Genomic DNA, 22440 nt, shown 5'->3' on the forward strand with positions numbered 1-22440 from the left:
GACAGAAATAAACACAAGACACTTTCCCTCATTGACCAATTAGAGAGAAAAATTCCCACGCAGGTCCACCGGATCAGACGTCAGATTTGGTGGGCTGCAACAGATCTGCATGGGAACTTTATTTTTTAATAAATTAAGGAAGGAGGGATAGTGTGGGGGAGTGTTTATTTCAATAAAGTGTTTTTGCGTGTTTTTCTTTTTTCTTACTCTCCATTACTAGCACCAGGGCTTGATGTCAGCTGTCCTTTTGGACACTACACAGCTGACATCAACCCCAAGCCATTACCCTGATTACCACTGCACCAGAACAATAGGGAACAGCTAAGGCAAAGAGCCAGAACTGAAGCTTCTCATGTGATGCTCCACTTCTGGGGCGGATGCAGGCCGGTATTTTTAGACTGGGGAGGGCCCATTAACCATGGAGCTTCCCTGCCTGATAGTATCAGCTCACAGCTGTTTGCTTTACCTTTACTGGTTACCAAAATGGGTAACATAGTTTTTTAAATTTACTTAATAAAAAAAGCTGTCCAATAAGATCCACAGAGTGGTAAGTGTATATCTTGAGGGAAGGGGGTATGCAATTATGTCCCATCAATAGATGCAGAAATGATGAAGAATTTGTGCATCCAAATATGTATTGCACATACCCTTATATTTATTAATATAAATATAATATTGATCTGAAAGTTGATCAATTGACCCAATATGCTTATAGTGGGGTCTAGCGCTGCACTATTCTTAACAGAACCCTCTATAGAGGCTGTGAATGAATTTGTGAAGGGAGTTTACAGTAAGTGATCACCACAAGTAATGCAGATCTGTCCGCAGTGCATCCTCCACTCACTTGTAAGGCTGGGTTCACGTGATCTGGAACTAGCAGCGCTTTGGACGCAGCGCATATTCACTGCATTGAAAGCGCTGCCGTATATTGAATGTGTATTGAACATTGCACTGATGTAATTTCACATGCTGTGGTCTGGAGAGACGCGCTGCAGATTCTCACGGACCGCATTCTTGGGCAGGGAGGTGTATTTTGATTACAACCAGCTCACTAATTTCTTCTTGCTCTGTTAGCACACACACGCAGTGTTCACTACTGGACACTGAAGGGCATGCAATGAAAGATTACATCCTGACACCAGTGCCAGAATCAGGATGTACTTTGTGGGCGGAGTTTGTACGGCCCCTGAAGGATGGTATGAATATCCAAATGGTCCTTGGCACAAAAAAAGATTCCCCACCTCTGCATTATACTGTAACATCTGGCAGCTGCGGGTTTGACGCTGCATAAGTACGCAGCGTCCAACCCGCAGCAATTACTGATCGTGTGCACCTACCCTAAGAAGCTAGCACGTCCTAGGCAGTACTGGAAACAAACATTTTCTAATTTTAGGTGAGCTCTGCAGCAGTAATTGTAAAACAGCCACAAGCTGGACCTCATGGACAATAGGGTTTCAGCCTTGCAAGTATGTTGCCATCTCCTTGGGAATACTTACCGTACATTGGAGGGCATGTATTATACATGTGATGGCATTGTCTTTATACAAAGGCAGTAAAGTACAGCTAAATGGTCAGAAGTAATATACAGCGGAATGGGGAGTGATAGCAAAAGCCGATTTTATGCAGGGATTAAATTATTAAAACATTATTTATTCATCATGGGGGAAAAACATGCAATTTCAGAAGAGTATGCCAATTTCAATGACACTTGCAATCTAAGGTTAAAGGGAATGTGTCACCCCCCAGATCATATGTGACCTACTAATATGGGCATACAGGTAATAGAAATGTTACACTAGTCCTACCTGTCTACCTCATATTAGCGGTCTTGTTGTGGAGATATCTTATATTCTTTCCTTATGCTAATGATTTCTTACAGGCTCTGGTACGTGCGGTGCTCTAAGAAATCCCTGCCCCTCTCCTCATTGTAATACATCCTCCCATTAGCGTCAGTTATGGCCCCAGAATCCTGCTCCCTGCACTCCCTCAGACATACATACTGTACCTCATCCTCCCTATGGCACTGTATTCTAAGATCTTCTGCACAGGCGAGTCACTGTGACCTCCAACATGTGCGCCGATAAAGTGCTCTCCCCACTTCCTCCCTGCATAGTCATCGCTAGGAACCATGTGTACATGGTGATGACTATGCAGGGAGGAAGTGAGGAGAGCACCTTATCGGCGTGCACACCGGAGGTCACTGGAGCAGAAGTCGCCATAGAAGGGAGATGAGGTACGTATGTCTGAGAGAGTACAGGGCGCAGGCACGGGATTCCGGGGCCATAACTGACATGCATGGGAGGTGGGTAGTATTACACTTAAGACAGAAGGCAGGGATTTCTTACAGCATCGCACGCCCAGAGCCTGGAAGAAACCATTAACATTAAGAAAAAATATAAGATATCTCCTCAACAAGACCATTAGCATACAGGGAGAACTAGTGTAACATTTCTATTGTCTGTATGCCCATATTAATGGGGGGGGGGCAGATTCCCTCTAAGTTCACACCTGCATAGGAGCCTCCGTTGCAAGCTCCATCATTTTCCCCAGAAGTAACAGCACGTTGCACAAGGAATGATTGGCGACTGCCTGGACCAGTTTGTATCCATCTCAGCACAGAGGGTTTTTTTGTTTTTTTTTTGCATTAATTTGTTTTTACTCCTCCTATAACGAATCATCAAAATAGAACAAGTAACAATACTACGAGCCATATCCTAATGGACCAATGACAAAACTCATGTCAACCAGTTGAGGCTGGTTTCATGCAACATTCATGGTCTGAGTGGAGACCCCCCCAATGTCCAGACCAGCCACGGGTCTCCTGCCCCGAAATAAAACATGCTGAGTGTATTGATTCAACGCAAATTGAATGTGTCAAATTTTTAGGATTTCACTGAACAATTTGCTACTCAATTTGTGTAAGATGACTAAAATGGCCTCAGCCAGAAGATTGCAACCACCAGAGAAGGTCCACATTCAGGCACGGTTAAGCAGGCTTCCCCATAATGCCTTGCAGCTATCACATTGGCTGTGCTATACCATATAATCAGGCGGGACTATCATAGTCTGCAGAGGCAGAGAGTGCCGCTGCCATTTTATGGTGAATCTGGATAGTGAGCGGATGCGACAGTTTACAGACTAGCTAAAGAGAAAGGGCTCATACTCGCCTGCGAGAAACTCGGATGAGTCTCGCATGGTAATACCAGGCACTCAGATCGGAGCGTGCGGCTTCATGTATTCCTATGCAGCTGCACGCTCCGATCTGAGTGCCGGGTATTAACATGCGAGACTCATCCGAGTTTCTCGCAGGCGAGTATGCGCCCAAAGCCATAATAACAGAATAAACATTACAGGTAGTGTGTGACATCACATCCATGAGAAACAGTTACCATTCATACACCCATAGCTCTGTATTTTGAGGTAACTTTAACATTACAAAGGCTGTATTTGTATTAAGGAACCTGGATATCACAGCCCTTGCTCAGACCATGAATTTGTGCACTGATGAGGCCTGCCATGTATTACACCATTAGGCTTTACTAATATATTTTTTTTGCTGTAAAGAAATATGATATGGATGATGACACATGAAGAGAATTTAGCACCTTATTACAAAAAGTGTCAAAAAATAAAAAACCCATAACAAATTAGGAGTGGATACAGAGCATGATGCTGACAGATTGGGCACATTGGGGACACCCGCTACTTTATCCAGGTGCTAGTGCTGATCGGTTTCCTGTGTGACTGGTCAGGCTGTGAATACAGGAGGATCCTGCAGTCAGACAATATGCCGTGTCAGAAACTACTCTGGACGCTCATAACCTTTACCCAAAATTAGAGACATCTAACATGAAAATGAATGAGCCGTCTGAAGAATGCTGCAGCGTCCAGCAGTGGAGCTGAAGGCAGACATTTTTCAGCATTATAGGGCATATTACGGGCATTTTTGGCAGAGACTAGTGTAAATGTGCTTGGCATTGGCAGAGCGTCAACAGCTGTTAACGTGTCTATGGAGGAGGAGGACAGACAAACCACTCGTGTAGTAAAAGACATTAGCTTGTCAGCCATTGGACTAGAGGGGAAGAAGTGATTCTATATCTGATGTGTCTACCAAGACAAGGATTGGTCAACTGGAAAAGATTCATGTGGATATTGACACTTTGCTCAATTCTGCTTCTTTGGGAAACCCCTTCCATAAAAATGTCGTATTGAGCCATTTCTTCATATATAATTATCAGAGTCGTAGACCGTGACGTATGACTGATAATTACTAGCATACTGTGCCCGCCTAATTACATACACCATAATTTAACGTGGTTACTAAAAGCATAAGAACGATATCAGTGGGGTGGCACGCACACCTTCATGGGCAATGTGTCACCTAGATATGTTTTTTCTACTAAGCTGTCCATTTTATTTCATAGTTTTATTCAGGTTTCTGTTCTATGGGAGGGCTTTCTAGGCATAATCTGTGCAGAGAGGGGGAGGAAGTGAGCTGTGATCACTGATTGTGAATGGTGGATCCTGTGTTTTTTGTGTTGCTTTTCATTGTAATCCTGTCTGTGATGATAATGACAACTAATGTGTGATCTCTAAATAACAAGAGGTGTCAGACTATTATAAGGCTCAGTGGTCTGACTGAAAATTGTAGGATTTGTAAAAATATGAATAGTGACTAGTGATCAGTGAATGTGCTCAGATAAGGTGTTATCTGAGCAGGCTCGGGTGCTAACCAAGTGACTTCGGCATGCTCGAAAAAAATGTTTGAGTCCCCGCTGTTGCATGTCTCACGGCTGTTTGACAGTCGCAACACATGCAGGGATTTGTTTTCTTTCCGAGCACGCCGAAGACACTATGTTAGCATGTGAGTATGATCGGATAATGCCTTATCTGACCACGCTCACTCATCACTAAGAGTGACCTGAAAATATAGAGGACCAAAAATGATGAAACATGTTCAACTCACACCTGATTCATACAACAGTTCATGTTTTCAAGACTTATTCCCGTTAAGGTTATGGTTTTGAACAATGTTTTGATGATGTTGGGTTTCCCAGTGCTGTGCAGTCGGAATCTAAAAAAATATACCAAATCCAGTTTAAAAAGAACATCTATTTACCGTAATTGTTATTAAACTGTTTTTTCCGATTTTGGAATACCCATACCCCAGCTGCAATTTGTTTAAAAAAAATAAAAATGAACCTTTCTCACTCTCCCCAGGTCCAGTGAAGAGTTTCTTCTGTTGCTCCTAGAGTCTGTTATTGTCTGCAGTGCTGGCGTCACATTAACAGCACTGCAGCCAATCAGCAGCTCTACGGTCAACTCAGGAAGAGCTGAGCTCAGTTATCGGATGCAGCACTGCCGATGTGACATCAGTGCTGTGGACAATAACAGACACTGGGAGCAGCAGAGACACAGGGCTGGACCTGGGGAGCAGAAGTAAAGGACGGCTGGTTGGTTTTTCAATATTGTATAATCAAACAAAGTTAATAAAAGATTGTATATCATTACTAGTTATTAGCCTGTTAAGGAGTCAGAGTTGGTGTGTGTGTAAGATCAGAACATGCCAATTTACAGAGGAACATTACAGAGACTACATAAGGAAAAAGCTGTGTGTAAGTCTACTGGGACATACGATAATTCCATAGTATTATCTCCAGCTCATCAGCACAGTAAATAGGTAAGAACATGTGGAATACACAGTATATCAGGCACCTATTGGGATTACACATGACCAATTACATTCCCTTTTCGGCCGTCTACTGTATTAATTGGTCTTTAGGGCCCTTTAAAGATCACACTTCCTATGGGGTATTATAAGAAAGTGAAAAGTAGGCCAAGAGCTAAATTTATACACCGCACAAGACGGAACAGACAGCAGTAGTCTGGAATAACTGAATACATGTGTGCCATGAAGACGCCCCCCAACGTCAGGACATTTCCCTCATGTGCAGCCATCTATGAGCATTTCAGTCACTGAACAGTACCATGAGATAAGGTCTGCCCCGAAGTTCTGCATGATCAGTAATGAAGACATGTGCCAATAAAATGCCCCCCCCCCGCGGTATGGCTCATCTTCTAACCGGGCACACAACTATCGTATTGGGTACAAAGTACAAAGGTCACTACAGACATCTGGATTACAACCTCTGGTAGTAGACCGAGGAGCCGTCTACATACAGGAGCCTAACCATCAGACGTGTGGCTCCTATAAGAAGATAAGAGTTCTGGCACACGGACCCCCAATGTACAGTCACAGAGGTGGTAAAATCTCTAGTACAAGGCACAATCCTGACAAAACGGAGATCTCAAATCTAGTGGCAAATAATCCAGATGGCAGAATTCATCTTCCAAAGGGTCTCGGAAATGTGAGACCTGGGATCTGTCAGGTTGTTATGGTGCTTCCCAGAAATGGCAGTACAACTTTCTCAATGTATTATGCCTAGGGCAGGGCCCAAGAGGGTGGTACATGATACAGTACATGGTTCACGGTTTCCAACACAAACTCTTCAGCCATGCACTGGACATAATGCACAATTCGTTTTATCCAGAATGTTCAAAAACATTGGCTAAATTCCCTCTATGGTAAAAGGGTACTCTAGTTCTTCAGAATTGTTCATCTAAACTGAAAGGTGTTATCCAGGACTTTTGATATATTTTTTTAAGAACTTACAAGTAGGCATTTCCAAACCAATATTGCTTCCTGTGATGTCACATCAACAGGGCAGCTTCTCTTCTGCTCTGTCGATTGGGCGTCTCTGCCGATGTCATGCTGACTGACAGCTGGCTCCCCGCTGGCTAACTGCAGGAAGCTAGCGGTCAATCAGGATGATGTCTGCAGCGACTACCTGCTTGTTAAGTTCTAAACCCCGTAAAAAAGAAAAATACAAAAGTCCCCGATAAGCCCTTTTAGCACCTCACACACTTTAAATAGCTGTCAGTTGAATGTTGGCTTGGCCGACAGCCATGTTGCCCAACTCTCCACACCTAGGAGTCCTTGCTCTGCCAAGCACTGGTGTGTTTTCTATGAGAGAGGCCCTGATTTGTGGTAGCTTATGTCTAGAGATCAGAAAGATTGGCAGTTCAGAATGGGACCTTACCTTCCCGGACGTCACCTGTCGAGTGTTCGGTCAGCGGTAGTCTAATATATGGGGGCCTTTAGCATAGACCAGGAGTACTTTGATTCCTATGGTTCCAACTCTGTATTCCCACCAATCAGCAGTTGGAAGGAGCTGCAGGATCCCAACAACTTCATCGTATGCTGTACTTTTAGTAGCGATTGTGCCAGATATTACAACTTCATCCCATTGAAGTGAAAGGAACTAAAACTACAAAACCAAGTACAGAAGCTTCTAAGAACTGCTCTAAACAAAGCAGATCGGTGGAGTAAAGCGCCAACGGATGGAATTTTGAAAGAAAGGGAAGGGGAGAACTAATTTTCCAGTTTCTTTTTCCTCATCTTATATCTCACCCCCATTGATTTCATCTCAGCTTTATTTTTTTGTTATGTTTGCGCAATTGTACTCCAGTATCCAAGTGTACTACTAAGTCTAACATGCACCATTTTAACCCATTAATGTTTTATGGCGGATATATACACATCACAGAGAGTGTCAGGGTGCGTGTGGGGGTTTGTGGGTTGGCTCTGAAGCTGAGCCCACTCCACACGGGTCAGATGCCCAGCATCTGCCTCTAGTAGCACCTGTTAACCTCTTAAATGCCCCTGTCAATCACTGACATGTAAGCGATGTGATCCAACCCAGGGTGCCGATGGGTTGCACAGCATCTTGAGAAGCCATAATATTTATTACACATTGCAATATTTAATGTGATCAGAGTGATCACAGGTGATCTAACAATTGCAGAATCAAGTCCCATATGAAGATTGAGAAAAAAAAATGTATTCTATAAATATATAAAATTGTTTAACCTCTATAGTAATTGTCCCGAAGAGAAAAAGTTTAAATGTTATTTTTGTTATTCCACCACCCATAAAAATGCAATAAGTGATAATGCTGCTGTGGATAGGCGATTGAGGGGTTAAAGCGTATGGAAAGGGCAATTTCCAGGCTGTTCAGAGATGGGGTGTGTTTTACAGGTACCTATAACTTTAGCTTGATGTGCAGCTCTCGCACATATTTCTCTCCAGCACTTTATAATCTAGAAGAAAATGAGGATGATGCTATGATGATTGTAAGCCACAGACGTATAATAATGATTTCATGGAGATTTACTAGGTATTTATCTTCACTTTAGTGCATTCTGCATTATGTAGCATTACACACTCCTAGAACGTGACGGCCGTTGGCATAGTTTATAGCTCCTCACATGTTGGCATACGATGGGTTTTGACAGACTAATATCCAAGAAATTTCTCTCTTTCTTGCTATAATTTACTGCATAAATACCAAGGACTCCATAATCTTTATTTCCCCAGACACTAACCACAATAGTCGTTTTGGAGTACGTGCCGTGGCCTCCCAGTCACAGATTTATTATTTCTTCCATTGTGGTGAACAGACTGGCATTGTTCAGTGGGACATACTAAGCTATATGGCTCAACCTTATATTAGAGGCTTGAGATCTAGGGTCTGGATTACAGCATCTATTTTAGTTTAGTTATTCTTGTTTTAATTCATTTTTCTAATCTGAATAGTCCGAGCGGTGGAGAACCCAAGCGATTCTACTGGCGACTGCGGTTGTTAAACGATCACTGATTGGTGGTTGGTTAATTGCCCGTTTAGACCAGTCGAACACACTGTGCACTCAGAACAATTACTAATATGAATGTCCTGTGCACACATTAGAATTTTATAGGCAGCACACTTGCTGTTTACAAAGTTTGATGTGCTGCCGAAATATTCATCCTTTAGCCTGAGGAACGATATGTCAGTTGTTTGCTTCCCCGTTAAAATGGACTGATAGTCTGGAACGAGCAGTCCTATAAACACTTATTTCCCAATCGTCAGCTCGTCAAAACAGAGCCTAACAATGAGCAGATCTGGCCCTAGTTTTTAGTGTGGAGGTGAATGTACCTTTAGGCTTCTTTTACACTTACCGGGTTTTTTGCAGGCCGTATTGCCATGATTTTCACGGTCTGCCGCAAAAATCTTGCGGATCGCCGTTTTCCTGGTTTCGAATACTAGGGAAAAAGTATTGAAAAAAAAAAGGTGTTCCGCAAATACGGTAACCACGGCGCACCGCAAAAACAAGCTTCCGTTGTTTTTGTGGCCCCATTGATTTTCAATGGGGGCCGTGTCCGTAAGTCGTGAAAAATATCGAGCTGGCTCGATATTTTTTCACGGCCATACGGCGCTCTGACAAATTTAGGGGCCCCATAGAAATCTATTGGGGTGGCAAAATCACAGCAAGTGTAAAAGAAGCCTTACTGAGAGTATAAGGTGCTCTTGCTTGTAGATTAACATGTCTAAAATATTTTTGGGAATAGTAAAATATAAGAAATTTGTTTTATCAATTTGGTGCAACATTCACCAGAACAAAAAACACAAGTAAAAAAAAAATGCTTTATAAAAAATGTGAATGTTGAATTAAGTCAAAAGTGATGATAGTTATAGTGGTAATGAATGACTTGCACCAATGACTGGAGTACAATTCTGACTGTGGCGCATGACAGCTGACAGAAGCGCCACGTTTCATGAAGGGCCATGTACCTCTTAAATTAAATTAGGTATATATTAATCCATAGGACTGGAAAAAATCTGGTATATTAAGGATATGGTGTAAACACTAAAAATATGGGTAAATACCATACTTCCAAGTCAGATCATGGACAACCTGAGGGCTTACTAAAGAACATTTACTAGTAATAATGAGCCATACACTTAAACTTCGCCCACTGGGCAATGCTAGGTTGTTTACGTCAATGAACTGGAAAAAAAATTAACCTGTAAAACAATTAACGTGGTTTACGTCTAGGGAAAAAAAAAGGCTGTGGGGTCTTTGATATTCATGCACAACCTTTTTCCAGGAAATTATGCAAAAAAATTGACTCGATAAGGATTAGACAACATATATGGCACAATAAAAAAATTGCAGTGTTGCATTTCACCTAATCAATTCTATGGTGTCGCGTTGCGACCTGTGACCTTCTGCGACAACATTGCAACTGTTAACCAATGTGTTGGATTTCCTGCTGCTGGTCACACAGATAGACTTCAATGGAAGGCCCATGAGACTGATGTGGGTACGTCTTCCCAGCAATTTACCCATTTCTGCAGAGTAAAGTCACAGCGCTAAAATAACTGCGCAACAGCTAGCCGTAGACAAGTTCTAGATAGTGCGACTGCTCTGAGAATTGCTGTCACGCGACATACGTTACCGTGCAGACCTAGCCCAAGTCTCCTCTATTATGTTTTCCCTTCTTGAATTTGATGAACTCATCACATGCCAATGCGTGAAGAGCTACAAACTATGCCAAGTCCTAGGAATGTGTAATGCTACATGATGCAGAATTTGTAGTCACTGAGATGAAGATTAATACCTAGGAGATCCATGTAAACCATTATTACGAGTTTACGTGGCTTACAACTATAGCATCACCCTCGTTTTCTTAGTTTATAAAGTGCTGCATACCAAGCGAACGTTAGAAGGCAGCTGTAAAACACACCTCATATCTACACAAAGCCGGGAAATAAAAAAAGCTGAATCACTGCTGAACTGCCTTATGATGCACGGTTGTCAGTTACAAGAATGTGATATACCATAAACAACTCGCTCTGCTCCCTTATGAGCTTTCTACTGTGCAGTGTTCACTCGTTTTCTTGCTTAGTTTAGGCTTTGGTCACATACGGTAGATTGCATCTATATGGTCGGGTTTATTAAGGGTATGTGCACACGTTCAGGAATTTTTGCGTTTTTTGCTCTTTTTTTGCGATAAAAACGCATAAAAAAACGCACACATATGCATCCTATCATTTAGAATGCATTTCGCAATTTTTGTGCACATGATGCGTTTTTTTTCCGCAAAAAAACGCATTGCCGGAAAAGAAGCATCATGTTCATTATTTTTGCGGATTTTATGCGGATTTCCCATTGTTTTGGAGTGTCCAGAAAAAAAAACGCAAAAAATCTGCATAAAATCCGCAAAAAAAAAACGCGCAAAATCCGCGCAAAAAACCTATGCAGAATTCCTGCGGAAAACCTCAGGTTTATCTCAGGAAAATGCATGCATTCTAGACGTGTGCACATACCCTAAAGAAACAGTCTCACAAATGCATTTAAAGAGACAGGAATGAACACACTTCATGCCCATCGATGCAATACAACGTGAGATTGTACAGTTCACAGAGGTGCTGTCGACAGACTAGAATTTTTAAGACAACAAAGATGGAAGTGTTGGCCATTTTATCAGTCAATTGCTGTGCCTAGGGTAACAGTACTTTAAAGCAGGGCTGTGAAGTCAGAGTCAGTGTCCATTTTGCTGGATTTGGAGTTAGTATAAAATAGACCAACTTCAAAAATGTATAATAAATTGGGTACAGTACAACACAGAATTTGATAAAATTAGGTCGTCATACTGAATGTCATATTTAAAAAAAAAAAAAAAAAAACTTTTGAAAAACCCCATTTCTAAGCCCAACTCTTAACCCCAATGCTAAAGTCAAAGTATGAAAGAAATAAAAATTCTAAAATAAAAAAATAAATAAATAATCTGACTGAGGGGATGACACGGGCTGATTTACTAATTATTGGACTTTTGATCACTGTGATTGTAAAGGAAAAATCAAAAAGGACCAAACCGACAAAAAGTGTAAAATTTAGTGTATATGATGTAATATTTTATTAATTTTATTATAAAATCAGAGACACAATAATGGGAGCAAAAGAGAGACAATGTATACAAAGCAGTCGATTAACACTAAGGACGCACATCCACCAAAAAATGAAACTAATGGCCAAAAGTAACGGATTAAAGATATAATAAGGCCAAGTTGCGATTCACAATGTAAAAAATAATTAATGATGAAGTGAACAGTAGAAAATGTATGAAAATTGGAGAAGAAAAAAAAATGTATTTAAAAAGTGTTATACATAAAATACACAGTAGTCAGCTGTAAAGTGCTTGGTGTAGATGTGTCATAGAAATGAAAAACTCAATGTAAAGGTGATGTCAATGCAAGCAAGAAGAGATAAAAACAAGAGTGAAAATAGTATATAAATAAATTGGAAAAAGCAAACATGGTGTATAAGTACATTAGAAAGGCAATGTTGCAAAAAATGGAGAAGGGAGACAACCAAAATAAAAATCTGGTCACAATGAAACTAATCAAAGAAGTGTAAGAATGCTTAGGAAAATAGTGAGGTCTCACTCTCCTGGGATGGCGTGCCTCCCCAACGTGCGTTTCGGCTTATTGCCTGACTAAGGCAGGCACTTCTTTGATTAGTTTCATTGTGACCAGATTTTTATTTATTTTGGTTGGGGACTGGAAAAAAATGGGACCTGATCATGTTCTCCAGATATTTTCTTAATCTGGGGTGGTGGTGGTGGTGGGCTTTACCCTTATTCCCGATCGATGTTTTAAAAACGGCAACGAGGGACTGTTAATGTGTATCAGTGGTCATTAAAGGGTTAAAAAAAATTATTTAATCAGGACTTTCATTTTTTTGTGCAAATGTTCCCTCACACACTTCCATGTAATTTTTTTCAGTGTGCATGTCCGTTTTGTATATCCATGTGCCATCTGGACAAAGTTTTTTTAGTTTTTTACATGAACAATTTTATAAAAGGACAAATACATGAATAAGACAAGTTGAAATGCCTTGGTTTTTACTATAGTACCTGTGCCAACCATGTGCCTATAAGTGGATTAAGCACTAAATGTTTCTTTTAAATGGCTCAATAAAAGCTTTATTTTACTTAAAAAGGGCCCCTATCCTACGTCGCTGGATCACCACTCCTTTTTTTCCTGTGGCCGCTCAGCCCTGATCTGCGCGAGGCTCGGACCTGTATTGGGAATTACACACTAGGAGAGGTGAGCTGGCAACATTTTGTTTTTTCATACTCCTGGCTTTGACTTACAAATACGGAGGTAAAAAAAAAATCACCTAATACTGAACGTGTGCACGTGGCCTAAAGCTACGGTCACATGATCAGTTTCAGATCAGTATTTTACCTCAGTATTTGTAAGGTAAAATCAGGAGAATAACAATCAGAAGAAAAGTATAATAGAAACACGTCACCACTTCTGTATTATCACCCACTCCTGTTTTAGCTTACAGATACTGAGGTAAAATACTGTCTAAATACTAAACGTGTGAACGTGGCCTAAGACTATGGTCACATGATCAGTTTTTGATCAGTATTTTACCTCAGTATCTGTAAGGTAAAATCAGGAGAGGAGCAACCAGAGGAAAAGTATAATAGAAACACGTCACCACTTCCGTATTTATCATCCACTCCTGGTTTTGGCTTAAGGTACCTTCACACTGAACAACTTAACAACGATATCGCTAGCGATCCGTGACGTTGCAGCGTCCTGGATAGCGATATCGTTGTGTTTGACACGCAGCAGCGATCAGGATCCTGCTGTGATATCGCTGGTCGGAGCTAAAAGGCCAGCACCTTATTTCGTCGCTGGATCTCCCGCAGACATCGCTGAGTCGGCGTGTGTGACGCTGATTCAGCGATGTCTTCACTGGTAACCAGGGTAACCATCGGGTTACTAAGCGCAGGGCCGCGCTTAGTAACCCGATATTTACCCTGGTTACCAGTGTAAATGTAAAAAAAAAACAAAAAACACTACATACTTACATTCCGGTGTCTGTCGCGTCCCCCGGCGTCCGCTTCCCTGCACTGTGTAAGCGCCGGCCGGCCGTAAAGCAGAGCACAGCGGTGACATCACCGCTCTGCTTTACGGCCGGCGCTTACAGTGCAGGGAAGCAGAACGCCGGGGGACGGAATGTGAGTATGTGGTTTTTTTTTTTACATTTACACTGGTAACCAGGGTAAACATCGGGTTACTAAGTGCGGCCCTGCGCTTAGTAACCCGATGTTTACCCTGGTTACCCGGGGACTTCGGCATCGTTGGTCGCTGGAGAGCTGTCTGTGTGACAGCTCTCCAGCGACCACACAGCGACGCTGCAGCGATCGGCATCGTTGTCTAGATCGCTGCAGCTTCGCTAAATGTGACGGAACCTTTACACACACTGAGGTAAAAAACTGACCAAATACAGAACATGTGAATGTGGTAAGGCTACGATCACACGATCGGTATTTGGTCAGTTTTTTACCTCAGTGTGTGTAAGCCAAAACCAGGAGAGGGACAATCAGAGGGAAAGTAAACACGTCACCACTTCTGTATTATCACCCACGCCTGGATTTTGCTTACAGATACTGATAGTGTGAACATAGCCAGACTGTGCCAGGTAAAGGAGGAGTCTGTACGCCGTCCACACTTGGTAATTACTGCTGCATTTCATTTGTTTCAGAAAGGGAATTCAGGATGGAGGAAGAGCGTTGTGCCAGACACCTGCACTCACATGGCACAGAGTACATGCCTTGTAGACCTTGTGACAAATACTTCTGTATTGTGGCCTAGTTGGATGCCCATAAACAACACTGCAGCAGCCACACCCTATGACAACACTTCCAGCAGGTTTCTGTTTGCACTTTTGACACTGCGCAGACACATGGGTTAGTGCCTACTCCACCAAAGGGAGTCACACGGCTCTTATAATGGCAGTATAAGTAATATGCCCAGGGGATCACCGCTGGTATGCTGCCTGATGTGGCACAATCTACTTACAGGCATGCTGGACACCCCAGAGCCACCTTCACATGCAGCAGCGAGAAGTGCCAACAGTAGGAGTGCGTATTCACACACTGCATTATTCATGTCTGACAGTCCGCAGAATGCTATTTCTGGAGACTGATGCAGTTATCAATTTTTTTTGTGATACACAAGCCCAGTCTAATGAACAGTCCTTCTTTACTCAAGTCAATGACATCTCACCCTTATGGAACATTTATATTATGTGACTAAACAGCCCAAAGTGTTATTTGTCCTTAGGTTCAATGAAATAGCACAATACGGAATTTTGCTTTTTCCGTTTTTTTTTTTGTAATTATTATTTAGTGCCATAGATGTGTGATTTTATTTAGTTATGTTATATTTTGTTTTAGTTATGTATTCTTTTATATTTTGTTGTATACATCTGTTATTTTATAATACTTTATATATATTTAGATATACGTGTGTTATATATGTCATTTTAATTGATATGTGCACATATTCTAAAGGATATGTTCCCACGATGAGGTTTTGGTGCGTTTTTTGATGTTGCAGATTTTCTGCTGCATTTCTGGAAAAAAGATTACTTGCATTACGCAGCTTAAGGCTACTTTCACACTAGCGTCGTACAGCGCACGTCGCAATGCGTCGTTTTGTAGAAAAACGCATCCTGCAAAGTTGTCCGCAGGATGCGTTTTTTCTCCATACACTTGCATTAGCGACACATTGCGACGGATTGCCACACGTCGCATCAGTCGTTCGGCGGATGCGGCGTGTTTTGGCGGACCGTCGGCACAAAAAAAGTTACATGTAACTTTTTTTGTGCGTTGTGTCCGCCATTTCCGACCGCGCATGCGTGGCCGGAACTCCGCCCCCTCCTCCCCGGACATTACAATGGGGCAGCGGATGCATTGTAAAACTGCATCCGCTGCCCCCGTTGTGCTTTTTTTTCACAGCATACGTCGGCACAACGCATTGCGATGTGCGACACTAGTGTGAAAGTAGCCTAAAAAACTCACCGTGGGAATGTAGCTCAAGGATATATGCACGCAGCGTCTTTTAGACGCTGGTGTACCCGATGAGTTTTTTTATGCCGAATTCGCCGCTGGACTGTGCCCATCGCTGATTGGTCGCAGGATTTCCGTGACAGACAGACAAACAGTGCCCCTTAGACGATTATATATAGATTCACGAAGGAACTTGCACCTTTTTTGCAGGGAATTTCTCTTTTTTTGCTGGTTTTTTCTGCACCTTAAAATATGTTTGCCATTTTTCTTTTTTGTTGGACAATGTCGGTGACTATTAAAAAATAAATAAATTAAAAAAAAAAAACAAGTGGCAAACAGCTTAAAGAGGTGAAAAAGAAATAATTAAATAAGGAGGGAAAAAACAGCAAAGGAAAAAATGGAAAGAGAAATTCACTACACAAAAAGGTGCAAATTCAATGAAGAAAGTGCAGTGCTATTGAGTTACTACTACCCCTAGTATATATTGTGATATCACGGTGTACACAGGTGAACACACAATCACACCATGTACTGCCACAGTCAATGCCCCCTTGATGGATCGCCCAACAGATTAGAGGTGACAGGGTCCTCAATAGACCCGAGACAAAAGCCCTACGCCATGTATTTGGACACTTGCTGCATTTACAGCTGTGCGCGCTCTTCAGGATAAATTGGCTGCATCAGCAAACTACAGAATGAGCTGGCGATAGGTGCGGGGATGAATCACACCGAGCATACAAGAGAAGTTGACCCTGTTAATGACACAGGAATGACAAACTATAGATTTTGCACCTTATGCTACATTATAGCAGATCAACATATCAGATAGCAGAGGACACTGATTTGACTCTCATGTACACACATTTTTTTTTTTATGAATTACAATTTTATGTAAGAAAAGAGAAGCAAAACATATGTCACCAAACTCATTCAGAGATTTTTTTTCATATGTTCATTTTTTTTTATCTCTGTGACAACAAATAAATTCACTGACATGTCCGTTTTTTTTTATCCCAGTCACGGATCAAGTCTATTTGTCCTGGACGGCACACGGATGACTATGGTGATTAACACTAATGTACAGGAGAAGCTGTGTCATTTGTTTTCCTTCTATATGTGAAAATCACTGAGGAAAGTGAGGCAAAAGCTGACAGTGCCCAAACACTGGTGACAGTCGGAGCGTTTCTTGTAGCCCCGGACCCCTGAATGAGGGGATGCATCTACAGCCCTATCATAAAGAATAAGACATTCGTTACAGACGCCAGGTTATAACAGCGGACTGCCGACAGCATGCTTACGTCAGGAAATAATCCTCATATTGAAGACTGAAATTCCTGGGAGGACAGGGAGACGCACAGAATTGTCAGTGCCATGCCATGTGAAAGCTGGCACTTATGGGCAGTGGGCTCACTAGACAGCCATCATAGAGTGTAAGCCCCCGGGGCATGACTGCCTCTCCAACTGTTTCTTTACATTCCCGGCAGTGTTTCGTGCAGTGTGGGCCATGTCATAAATAAAATCCAGTTACAATGCTTTTATGAAGGGGAGTCCAGTGTAGACCCCATAAAACAAGATCTCACTGATGAGAGACCCTAGTCATCTTTTAGCCGCGAGGGTCCAGTAATGCGAATGTTGGGCAGGCGATTCAGGCAGATCTAGACAATAGTCTCTATGCCCATAGGGCCTGTTGGGGTACCGGCCACGCTGCCATATGCAGATGATCTAATGTAAGGTGCCACGGCTTTTCTCTGCTCAATCATATCTGGCGTCACAGACGAGCACAGGGCTGTGTGTGCATTATTCGGGTACTAAGCACGGGATTAGCTTAATTGGGGATCACTTAGAGGTCTGAAAATGGTACCTACAGGCCATAATAAAATACTCATGTAGGTAACATACGTACTCTGACTTAGGGCACCTTCACATATATGTATTTTGACCACATGTGCAATGGATGGCACACGGACCAATGTTATTCTACAGGATAGGGCACATGGATGACATTCCACACGGACCTCAGGCCCACGTGGGGAAAAAAAATAATTGGGGCTCTACGCTAGTCTGATCCAACTTATGGACCATACTAGTGCATGCAAAAAAGTAGGCAGTCTGAGCACTGGCACAAGAAGTGGCACTGTGGACTGCAATGTTCAGAGCTCGTCTGATGGACAACCCGTGCTTAATCAATTTACGGCCCTGGTGGGTGATGTGACATTGTGTCACATGAGCGCTGCTGCCAGTCAATAGCCACGGATTGGTTGCTGTGCTCACGTGACAAAGCCACATGATTGCCAGTGTAGGAGGCGAGTACAAGTTTTTCTTATTTTATTTGGGGGACTTGGGCATTTAAGATGGTGCTATCAAAGCAGTGCCCCTTTAGCCATAAGCCGGGATCACACATGCGAGAAATACGGCCGAGTCTCGCATGTTAATACCCGGCATTGCCGCCATCACTCAGGAGCGGAGCGTGCGGCCACATAACAATACATGGAGCCCTACGCTCCGCTCCTGAGTGACGGCGGCAATGCCGGGTATTAACATGCAAGACTCAGCCGTATTTCTCGCATGTGTGACCCCGGCCTTACTCTGAGACACTATTACATGGGTCAATATGTGAGATTTTGCATGCTTCATCCTACCAAACACCAGAAGATCACCCCAGCTTTCTCCTACAGGGAGATATTACGACAGATATGTTACTGTGTATACAATACAAGGGCAACTCTGATACACCAGAACGTGAGCTGCTGTAACTGGGAGGCTGCTCATGCTGACTCCGTGTATTGTATGCAGCCATAGCGCTATATAACGCCTCTCCAGGCTCCTCCAGTAGTATCTGACCACAATAGCCTTGTACAGATGTCAGAGCCATAGGGAGACCATGTGGCTCAGTGCTGAGCAGCGGTGTGGCCTCTGTGCCGTGTGAATAAGCCCAGAGCCAGGTAAGATATTATTACGATGATGATGATTATACGCTGTCATTTTCGATAGGACATAAACAATTATTTTCATACCTCTGATCCCATTTCTAAACAGACAGGTGACCACATCGTTTGGTTATACACCACACTACGGCTTATCCGACGGCACAAACCAATTACAATGGAGGCCATTCTCAACAACTAGAATCAATCTGTAGGTCATTTACAGCCATGATTACCACTGTGGTCACGACAGGACAGGAGTAAAGGAAACCAGGGCGCATGGGCAATGCCAGCCTTATTCTGTGCCTTCTTGTGTTTATATATAGAGCCATCAATTACATGGAAAATAGCAGCTACCGGTAATTACGTGAGATTATCATGCCCACTACCAGGTGCGCACCACTGGAAAAATCTTCCACGAAAAGTATAATATATACAAATACACGAGGCACATCGCTGATGTATACTAGGCCTGCACAGGACACATGTATATACATACATACTGTATATATCTGGTTGGCATGGCGATGCCCCGTCTAACACCTCATTATGACTAGCTCTATGAGAATGGTATATGATGGACACAAACCCCCTTACCATGACATCTACCTGGCACCACCCTTTAATGCATCAGTATCATGGACTTCTGCAGACCCAGCCTGGAGCAGATCAAGACGTTCCAGAAGATTGTGTAGGATGCCAGAGAAAAAGGAGAAGCTGCTGCAGCTCACTGCCTTCACGGTTAGGCCGGGGTCACACTTGTGAGTGCAGCGCGAGTCTCTCGCATCAATATCCGACACTGCCGCCGGCACTCAGGACCGGAGCGTTCAGCTGCATAGAAATACATGTAGCCACACACTCCGGTCACGAGTGCCAGGTATTGATGCGCGAGTTTCTCGCATTGCACTCGCAAGTGTGACCCCGGTCTTACAGCCAGACTGGTACCCTATTGGCTTGCTATCTGGTAAAATCCAGGAAGATCACTAGAGAGGAAGCAATTCATGAAATCCGACAGCTCCGGAGTGGATCCATAGAGACAACTGAGCAGGAAAAGGCTGTGAGACAGCTCCACCGCCACCTTAAAGGGGTCGTCCACTACTACGACAACACCTTCTTAAACTAAATGTTCAGCCTTTATAAAATAAAGCCTATACTCCCCTCCCATGTGTACACGTTCCAGCGGTGTCGGCACTCGCGGTCCCAGGGCTGTGATGTGTTGTTGTGACACGTGATGTCCAGTGCCCAATCAGCGCTGCTGTCACGGTCCCCACCTTCAGACAAACTGAACATGAAGAGGAAGTATAGCATGACGTGTCACAACACCACATGACAGCACCGGGGAGAGCGAGTACCGAGACTGCGGGAACGGCCTCGGCAAAGGAGGCGAGTACAGACAAACTGAAAATGAAGAGGAAGTATGGCATCACGTGTCACAACACCACATGACAGCACAGGGGAGAGCGAGTACCGAGACTGCGGGAACGGTGCAGGCAAAGGAGGCGATTACAGACAAACTGAACATGAAGAGGAAGTATGGCATCACGTGTCACAACACCACATGACCGCACCGGGGAGAGCGCGTACCGAGACTGCGGGAACGGCCCCGGCAAAGAAGGCGAGTACAAACTGAACATGAAGAGGAAGTATGGCATCACGTGTCACAACACCACATGAGATCACAGGAGAGAGCGAGTACCGAGACTGCGGGAACGGCCCCGGCAAAGAAGGCGAGTACAAACTGAACATGAAGAGGAAGTATGGCATCACGTGTCACAACACCACATGACAGCACAGGGGAGAGCGAGTACCGAGACTGCGGGAACGGCGCAGGCAAAGGAGGCGAGTACAGACAAACTGAACATGAAGAGGAAGTATAGCATGACGTGTCACAACACCACATGACAGCACTGGGGAGAGCGAGTACCGAGACTGCGGGAACGGCGCAGGCAAAGGAGGCGAGTACAGAGTACAGACAAACTGAACATGAAGAGGAAGTATGGCATCACGTGTCACAACACCACATGACAGCACAGGGGAGAGCGAGTACCGAGACTGCGGGAACGGCGCAGGCAAAGGAGGCGAGTACAGACAAACTGAACATGAAGAGGAAGTATGGCATCACGTGTCACAACACCACATGAGAACACAGGGGAGAGCGAGTACCGAGACTGCGGGAACGGCGCAGGCAAAGGAGGCGAGTACAAACTGAACGTGAAGAGGAAGTATGGCATCACGTGTCACAACACCACATGACAGCACCGGGGAGAGCGAGTACCGAGACTGCGGGAACGGCCCCGGCAAAGGAGGCGAGTGCAGAATTATTTTATCGGGGCTGAACATTTAGTTTAAGAAGGGGTTGTCCTAGTAGTGGACAACCCCTTTAAGTGCCAAGAGGAAGCTTGGAGCTCTCAGAGGACTTTAGTATACAATGAAGGGACTCAGTGCTACATGTAGTATTTATATACAATGGCGGGCAGCATGGTGGCTCAGTGGTTAGCACTGTTTTGCAGAGCTGTGGTGCTGGGCTCAAACCCCACCAAGGACAACATCTTTAAGGAGTTTTTATGTTCTCCCCGTGTTTGTGTGGGTTTACTCCAGGTTCTCCGGTTTCCTCCCACACTCCAAAGACATACTGATAGGAAATCTAGATTGTGAGCCCCAATGGGGATAGTGCCAATGTATGTAAAGCACAGAGGAATTAATGGTCCTATATAAGTGAGTAAAATAAATTTATATAGCACCACTGATGCATAGGAGGCCTGCACAGGAAGCAGATGTGTGTGTTTGTGTATATACATACATACCAGAGGTGGACATACACCAAAAAGCAAGAGGGTCCACTTCTTCCTCCAAGGCAGGTGGGATTGTGCACTATGATGACCTATTGGACTGCAAAGGGCTCATATATTGTTCTTGCACAGGGGCCCTCTTCTGACTGTCCCCCAGTGATTTATATACACATTATATAGACAGATAGCATCCAGGTACATCAGCGGTGTATGCAAGGCCTGCACAGCACACAGGTGTGTATATATGTACACACACACACACCTCACCAGCCACATCACTAGTGTACAGGAGACCTGCACAGGACACAAGGGTGTATATATGTATACACACACCTCGCCAGCCAGATCACTGGTGTACAGGAGGCCTGCACAGGACACAAGGGTGTATATATGTATACACACACACCTCGCCAGCCACATCACTGGTTTACAGGAGGCCAACACAGGGGTGTATATAATGTAGTGATGAAAAATAATACGAGCGCTCTCAGCGATAAAGGAAAAGCACAAACTTATGGATACAGAGCAGCAGGCAAACTCAGGATCCTGTGTGTGAAATCCAGAGAATAAACCATATATTTTATCTTTGTGTTTGGTGTATATATAATATACACACACATATCACCGGTGTAAAGGAGGCCTACAAGGGACAAGGAGATAGATAGATAGATAGATAGATAGATAGATAGATAGATAGATAGATAGATAGATAGATACTCATCTCAAAGGCCATATCACTGGGGTGTATATAATGTACACACACACACACACACACACACACACACACACACACTACTAGTGTACAGGAGGCCGACACAGGAGTGTATATAATGTACACACACAATACTAGTGTACAGGAGGTCTGCACAGGAGTGTATATAATGTACACACACAATACTAGTGTACAGGAGGCCGACACAGGAGTGTATATAATGTACACACACATTAATAGTGTACAGGAGGTCTGCAC

At 43.5% G+C, this 22440-nt stretch overlaps 1 protein-coding gene across 3 annotated transcripts in view; it reads right to left on the reverse strand.

Annotated features, from left to right (window-relative positions):
- The window catches only part of CDC42SE2 (CDC42 small effector 2), a 98430-nt gene that overhangs the window by 72978 nt on the left and 3012 nt on the right, over positions 1 to 22440 (reverse strand). The window lies entirely within an intron of this gene.

Source organism: Ranitomeya variabilis, chromosome 1, assembly GCF_051348905.1.
Source record: "Ranitomeya variabilis isolate aRanVar5 chromosome 1, aRanVar5.hap1, whole genome shotgun sequence".
Lineage (NCBI taxonomy): Eukaryota > Metazoa > Chordata > Amphibia > Anura > Dendrobatidae > Ranitomeya > Ranitomeya variabilis.